At 42.6% G+C, this 8,150-nt stretch overlaps 1 protein-coding gene across 2 annotated transcripts in view; it reads left to right on the plus strand.

Moving 5' to 3' along the window:
- MAF (MAF bZIP transcription factor) overlaps positions 1-8,150 on the plus strand; it is a 293,225-nt gene that overhangs the window by 67,874 nt on the left and 217,201 nt on the right. The window contains exon 3 of one of the 2 annotated variants that reach the window (XM_019505501.1): positions 5,471-7,115. The exons of the other annotated variant lie outside the window; for it this stretch is intronic. The gene's annotated coding sequence lies outside the window, so the exon portion shown is untranslated. Of the gene's footprint in view, positions 1-5,470; positions 7,116-8,150 lie in introns of those variants that run through there. 2 annotated transcript variants of the gene reach the window in all.

An 8,150-nucleotide genomic window follows, 5' to 3' on the forward strand; every position in this document is an offset into this window, starting at 1 on the left:
TGATGGAGAGGAGGTATAGATTGGACATCCGCAAAAACTACTTCACGGTTAGGGCGGCTAGGAGCTGGAACCAACTTCCAAGGGAAGTGGTGCTGGCCCCTACCCTGGGGGTCTTTAAGAAGAGGCTGGATGCCTACCTGGCTGGACTCGTTTGAGTCCCGTTTCTCTTTTTGGGGTTTTTTGTTGTTCTCCCACCCTGGCGGGGGGTCGGGCTAGAAGATCTACTAGGTCCCTTCCGACCCTTAATCTATGAATTTATGAATCAACCTCAAGGCTGCAGTGACAACCCCTAGGTGCTATAGCTTTCATTGGCTGCAATTATGCAATAATTGTGACCGCTTAATGGGTAAATATGTTTCATTTGCTGGTGTCAACGAAAACCTGTCGGTATATGTGTCGGTCACAGTCGGTTGCAAGAACAGCTTATAAATCCCAATGAGAGATGAGCCAAACCTGCTCAGGTAGCTACAGCTATGGAAGGACCAACCTGCCGGCAGATAAAACAGAGATGTTACTAGCTGTGCAAGTGCATCACTTATTTTGACTATCTATAACCAAACCTGCAGTGCTGAAATGAATGCTGCACTGGGGAGGAGGGAGAGGGACCATTTGTTACAAAGTCTCCAGGTCTGTACCTACCATGCATCAATTTGATTTGTGCTCTGAGTTTGCTTCACAGCACTCAGAATACCTAGTCACTCTGCCACCTCTTCCCATCATGTGGCCGGCTAGGTGCAGATATAGCTCAGCTGCTTAAAGAGCTCTACTACCACCAGGGAAAACAGGAAATGATTCCAGAATAAATTGGATGGCTGCATTATGGATCTCTCTATACAGATGCATGCAGATATAGATAGACTGACTGATGTCTAGATATGTAGCAAACTAGTCCCTTCCTTTGTGCTGTATTTACCATCAGCTCAGCCAGTCCAGTGCTACTGTTCAGGTGTCTGTTTTGGGCACCACAAGGGGAAGGAAAGGGACCTGGCTTTGCCACATCAGACCCCCCTCTCTCTACCGTACAGTGTTAAGACACAGGGTGCTAGGAGTAATCTCCAGGTAGTCCCTGTGGCACTACTCAGATTCGGTCCCCACTGATCCCTGTGGAGAGTCCCCGTTCTAATCCGAGCAGCGCAGAAGGGTGGGAGGTTTGCCCATCCAGGTACTATGGTGCAAAGCAACGTGCATTTGCCAGCAAACAAATGAGAATTTCTGTTGAACCGCAGTGGGCCAAATTATGATCCTCAGTGTGATCCCAGCATTCTTCAGTTGGAGTCAGCTCAGAACGGATCTTGTCCCCAATACTGGTCATGTTTTGATGCCTACAAAAATACAGGCTCTTGGACATATTGCCCTCAAATCAACTTTGGCCCGTGGTATTACACAGGCCTAATATATACAGCATTGAAAAATCATAGCTATCTGAGCCCTTGATAAAATACGTTCATGTAGACTCTGCATTTTGTTAGAGACCTAGCTGAGGTTTCCTTCTTATTTACAAAAGTGTACGTGTGTGTGTGAGTGTGCATGTGTGTGTGCATGTGTAGCTTTAAACGAAAATTATGATGCAAAGCTTGGATACGCCTGAAACCTGGAAGTCTTCCACTGTATTTTCCTCCACACAGCAAGAACTCAGCAAGCTCTGGCTTGTGTTTCTTGGGACCGGCGGTTGATACCTTCCTCAGAAGTAGATTCTACCATTATTTCTATTAGGGTTTCATTGGAATAGTAGGGCTACAGGAAAGGGAGAAAGCAGAACAGTAAATACGGGACTACTTAGTTGGTTGGCTGAATATATATGCATGAAACACAATGAGCCCACAAAGGACCCTCTGTCTTTTTTCAGTCCCTGGATCGCTGGGCATTATACTTCCCTGAGTTAGAGTTAGTGGCCTTTTAATTTCATGGACCTGGCAGTGTATAGGGCCTAAGCCTCTAGCACAGTTATTCTTCATAGAAGGAGGTAGGAAAATTGGCTCCTGCAAAATGTCCCTATGTGCTTTAAGAAAGAACTACAAAATAATCTCCTGGAAATTTTGCAAAGCAAATGCACGTTGCCTGGTCCATGCCTGCATGCTCCAGTCAGACATTCATTGCCAGCATGTCACAGGTGCATGCCACAAGGGAGGGTGCAGCAAATTTAATTGTGAGGCAGGTGGCGATAGCTCTAGATCTGTAACACATTCATCCCAAGGTGCACTTGGGCATCTGTTATCAAGTGAAGTCATTTTTGTCGTGGTTGCTTAAGAGAGATTTTAGCAGCAGAAAAACATCCCCCATGCCTCAAATACCATAAGAGGGGCATTTTAAGCAGAGCCCAAGGGTGGCTCCTGGAGTTCTCTGCTGAGCTTATGAAAAAAGGAAAGGATTACATATAAGTGGGTCAAGTGTTTTTAGAAGCTTAATAAGGCTTTTTCCTCTCTCACTATCACCCTATTATCAATGCAAGGTTTTCCTTTTTAGATATCAACATCTATTTTAAAAAATGCTGCCACTTAAGGACCTATTAATCACACTGCCCCTGTGCATAGTAGCCAGATTCTTCCATCACACATGTACATTCATCTTTCAGTATGCCTCAGTGCCCATTTAATGGACAGAAATGGACCTTTTGTTACCTCAGGAGCCTGTGACGAACCTGTGAGAACCTCCTCAGAGTAATAACAGTTGATGTTTATGCTGCATCTTTCACCCTGAAAGTCTTAAGCGCTCGTACCCTGTACACAGGATCCAGGAATCACTTCTCCCATAATTGACATGCAGCCACCTCTGGGGTGGAGTGCAATGACTGCCTCCCAGCAGTATAGAACAGGAAGAATGCCCTATCCATTTGAAACTGCAGGAGGACTTTAAATAAGCAATATATAATTACCCAACCTGGCAGGTTGCCAGCTAGCAGCTCTATGACGCAAAGATACCACAGCGTTGTAATGTCCACGGGGGGACGAAAGCTTGGTGTTATGGCTCATCTGAAAGATGCATGTAAAAAGCAAAGTATATAAAAAAAAAATGGTGATTGCAGTTTTTAAGCGATAGCGTATAATTATCCCAAAGGGAGGTTTTTCGCTATCACTTACTGAATAGCCTCTCGTGACTTTGGGATCTGATTACTTGGTTGTTTGCAAGTCTTTGGAGTGACTTGCTCTGGAAGCCACCGGGCCCACCCATCTCTTGCCACCCTCTGGTACAACCTTTTATTAGCGGTTCTCGCCTTGTTTCCCCTCCTCCATTCACAGAGTGACTTCTTTGCTAGCTGGCAGCCTGCATAGGTGAACAGAAAGTGTAAGATCTTGATAACCTGTAGCAAATGTTTTCTGTCTCCCCGAAGAATGGTGCATTGAAAAATAATTTGCAGAAGACAGCGGCAGTGATCTCGTTTCGTTTTTGATATAACAGTTTCTAACTGTAAACTCTTATCGGGGAAGTACTCCTATAGCTCCTCATCAGCAAAGACTCTTGCAAGCAAGCACTGTATTATTGCTTCATCCCATGTGGCTTTTTTTTTCCCCCGTCAATACTGTTCTGACTTCTTAAGCCTTTTGGAGAGAGAGCAATTGGTCTCTTCTAAGTGATTTGGGGTCCTTTAATATCAGAGGTTAAATTTTTTAACAGTCTTTTTTTTTAAACAGAAAAATAGGATCGCATTTTGGGAAAAGAAAAGGAACAGTCTGAACAAATAAATCCTGATTTTAAAAGTAGGAATAGTCTAGGCTGGGCCACGTGCCATACTTGAAGCTAAACTAACTGCTTAAAAGTATAACGCATTAGTGTGTGAATTTAGATGGGTTTGACATTGTGCACTTTCAAAACCTGCAGACTAGGGCAAAGATTGCGGCACTTTGACAATTTACATCAGCTGGGGATTTTTTTTTTCCCTTCATATGGTCAAGCCATCTTCACAATTCCAGGATTAACTGTAAAGATACGTTCTAATTAAACAAGCCAGGTAAATTTAGTTTATAAGGGAATAAACATCTCGGGCTGACAAACTACTTTTGAGTGCTGTGCAAATGAGTGCTAACCACCCTTAGAATTGCAGTAAGCTAAAAGTGGAAATAAATGTTAAAAATATAAGCCAGCAAGAAATATAAAATACACCATTTTTATGGGAGGAAAAGGGGAACATGGGGGTTTTATTGGCTCGGTTCTTTCTTCTGCTAAGGATTTAATGTTATGTTTTTACCTAGTTGCATGATATACTGCAGAGAAATGCACAGAAATTCCAGATTACATTTGAATAGTAACATCTAGTAAATTTTATGTTGGGAAATTTAGAGCGTGCCAAACAGCTAGCTACGTCGACAAAAGGGTAACGTGAATAGGTTAGAGAATTATTAGCCTCTAATAATAGATGATATGCTATATATCAAGTAATGAGCACTTGCTATCCTACATTTATCTGTTACATGATGTCCTTTTTAATTATCTACCCTGCTGCCACTGGGGCCAGCAGCTGGCACAAGAAACACTGCAAAGCTTCTTTCACTAGATAGCTCCTTCCAATCCCTCTTTCCCTGGGTTAGGCTAGCAACATAAATGTACTTTGAATCAGGTTCCCTACTTTTGCTAGGCATATTTCCCCTGGAAAACAGACCATCCTAGGAGGACTCGGTCTGGGAATGATAGTTTCAAATAGGTGATGCCACATTTTTAAACACCTGGGTACTATGTTAGCAAAGCTCCACAGAAGTTGACAGACCTGTATGAATTTAGACCAGTTGCAAAAGTTGATCTTCAATGACCTGTGGCGTTTGCCTCCATAAATATAAAGCCCTTTGCAGATCATTAGACGAATCTGGCTATTGTGCTTAATTACATTTATAACTGGCGTTCACCATCTTTAATTCAATAATAAATTACCGATATCTGGGAACATTTATTTTCCAGCACTCAGTGTCACCAGTTTTACAACAGGGTAACATCTATGCCATCACTCCTCTATTACATGAAATAAAAGCAGCAGCAAGATCAAACTAACTTCCCCAAAATAAAATCGAGTTCAGCAAGGGGTTCAGTGGCATTATTTCCTTTCTTTTCTTTTATTCTATAATTTCACTACTGGAGGCCCCCAAAAGTGAAAAGGGGGGTAAAAACAACCCCCGAAACTATAAAAGCCTGTTCATTCTGGAAGTGCATTAATAAAAAAAAATGCGGGTTTTGTGGGACAAAGTAAATAAGGCAATTCATATATCATTCCTAAGACACTCAGAAACGAGGCAAAGAAAAATAACCATCTGATATTTTGTATAAAGATATTTCCATGAGTCAGCTCATTTTCAGGTTTCTGGGCTTCCAGCTGCAAGCTCTGCAGTGTTGGCTTATCTTCTGCTTGTGGCCTTGCATGTGCCAGAATTAGCTTATAATTGGCTGTGTTTCCCCTTTGTAAGAAGTAATAATAGAGGCTTTATCAGCAGAGAATGACGAAAAATTTGGATGTTTTTAATTTCATCACAACTTGTAATTTTTCCAGGCCTTGTATTGTATGAACAGACATCAGAGTTTCTTGCCCGGTCATGGAGCTGACAACACCAAGGATGATTTTTGCAGGGAAGATGTACAGCCGGGAAGAGTGAACCCTCCTTCCAGAGTTTCCCGAGGGCCTTGGCAATGTACGTGGCAGGCCAGAATAGGACTCTTCTACTGCAGGTCCCCGTACGGGGTTTATGGACTGCGGCATTTACCGTTGCTCTGCCCTTAGACCGAGACTCAGATGTACCTTATGGCTGTGCTGACATGGCACGGTGACTGCTGCAAACTATTTTCTCTGAATGTTCATTCATGTTTTTAAGGGAATTTGCTTCAGCTGTCTTTGCTTCTGCCTTCTGTCCGAGCTTTAAAGCAAATGACTTTAACTAGCAGGAGTGTTCACTGAAAGGGCTTCCCAGAGAGAAATATGCAAATGTTCGTGGGAAAATTCATTTTTAATTTGCACGTGACAGAAGACTCCAGCTATTCGTCCAGTCAGGAAGACAGAAACAACTGTCACGTGATTTAGCTGACCAGTCACAACCTGAATATTTGTATGTGTGCAGTCAGCCTATGGTAACCTTTGGGGATATTGGTTGAATAAATTCAAGCAGCAAATATGTGTAATGAAATGGCAATCTGCTTGTGGATATCTTGTGCATAGAAAAGAGACTACACATGTTGAATAATTTTATCACAGGGAATTATTTACCCAGCAATGCTGACACCCAGGTATTTCTTTTGAGCCACTTGCAGCATATAGTAGGAATCTGAGGTGTAACCAGAATAGGATCATAATTTGGCTTTGTGTTTGAGTAGTTTCTCTATCTCTAGGCACTTGATTAAACAGATGACAAAAACCATACCCCATCAGGTTAAGTGACTTGCCCACAGTCATAAAGCAGTTCAGTGGCAAGGTAGCAATAAATCCCGACTCTCCTAATTTCAGACATTAGTTGTAGCCACCGGATGGAACTGCACCTGTCTGGACAGATTATTCTCCGTATATCGGATCAGAATTCAGAGCAGGAATCTGGTCCTTGTCTCAGTATATCCTTGGGAAGGTCACAACTTCTCCAGGTCTTAATTTACCCACTTGTAAAGTGGTTGTAATACCAGCAGAGAGCAATTTTGTGGGGGTGCAGGTTTTCAGAGTTGTGATGGGTTCTTTATGTCTGAAGTGCTTAAATCAGGCTTGAATATTTTGCTAAAATATACGTCCTCACTCAACCAGAAGCCATGGATGGGCTGGACAAAAGAAATGTGTAGGGAAATTCTTTGGCTTGCCTGGTGCAAGAGTTTGACTTAGATGATCTCTGAATCTTTGAGGTTGAATACTGTTTAACTGCTTTCTGATCCTCAGATGCAAGGACACTACAAGTGTAGTACAAAATACTAGCCTTTCAGACTGGGCCATGCAGGGCAAGGAATACTTTTTTCCTCCATACATCTGTCTAAAAGCATTTGCCACTAATGACATAAGGTGGAGGCCAAACTACTCCATTGGATTCTATGGACAGAGGAGAGCACACAGTAATTTTTGAGCTAAATGAATGCCAACAAACAGAGGTTGACAAAGTATTTAAAAGATAAACTAGGCCCATGTTACTGAGTACTTTTAAAGGAAGCAGTAAAATCTTAAACATTGATTTGGTGCTTTACTGGAAACCAATAAAGATTGAAAATAGTGGTTGCATGCTGAAAAGTGTGGCTCCAGGAAAAATTCTTGTATTTGGGTGGGATAGATCTCTCTCTTCTGGGATCCCTGCTACGCACAGTGGGGCAGAGTTATTGGTTGCTATTTTCAAGGTCGTCTTGTCTGCCAGAGGTTTCAGACGAAGGCTTTTAGGGATGATGACCAAAGGATGTTTTCAGATACGTCCACACGTGTGTGCACACATGTGCGTGTAAATTGCCTATCTTTGGAGAGCATCAAAAGTGCCTATCTTTGGAGAGCATCAAAACCATTATTACTGCATGGAGCAATTCTATGTAATCCCATAGTATTCCTGATGGGAAATCTTCTACTATCCAAAGGCGCCCTCTCCATTTACCCGAGTATACAGGTGCTCCAGCTAGCTCCAAAGGGAAGCATTGCTTTTTTAAGGCACGGCTGGGACAACAGTTCTCAGGGCAAGCGTGTAGACGAAGGGTATCCCACCAAAGCCAGGACAGTTGGCAGTCGGAGCTCTTGTACATGCTGTGTGAAATGCATGCCATTCCCCTGAGCTTACAGACACAGTTACAAATGAAGCAAAAAATGGCAGGAATGACATTCTCATGCTAACTTTAGTGCGTCCCCATTTGTATAGCTGATGTATTGTCATCAAGTCCACCTGGCTTTTCAGGCTCTACTAACTTGGCCAGAAAAATACTGCTGTAGGCTGAGACCTTAGCACGGAAGATATCAGGTCTATCGTCACTTTCTATTTACCTGTTTAATCGGGGTGACATCCATTGGGGCATTTTTAAGTGATTTCAGTGGAAAACCTGAGATTGCATGGGTGTAAAGTGCTTTTTAGTTTGCCTTGGCATAGCTCTAAAATCGATGTTTAAAAAGCACTTGGCTGTGAATAAACATAATAGAGTAAAATGGCTGCACATGCCATTTAACACCAATGGCTTCCTCGCTAATCTGTGCAGGGAGAAGCAGCTGAAAGCCTAGATCTCTCCACTTCTCCTCA

This window comes from Gavialis gangeticus, unplaced genomic scaffold (assembly GCF_001723915.1).
Source record: "Gavialis gangeticus isolate Ggan-Ray unplaced genomic scaffold, GavGan_comp1, whole genome shotgun sequence".
Classification (NCBI taxonomy): Eukaryota; Metazoa; Chordata; order Crocodylia; family Gavialidae; genus Gavialis; species Gavialis gangeticus.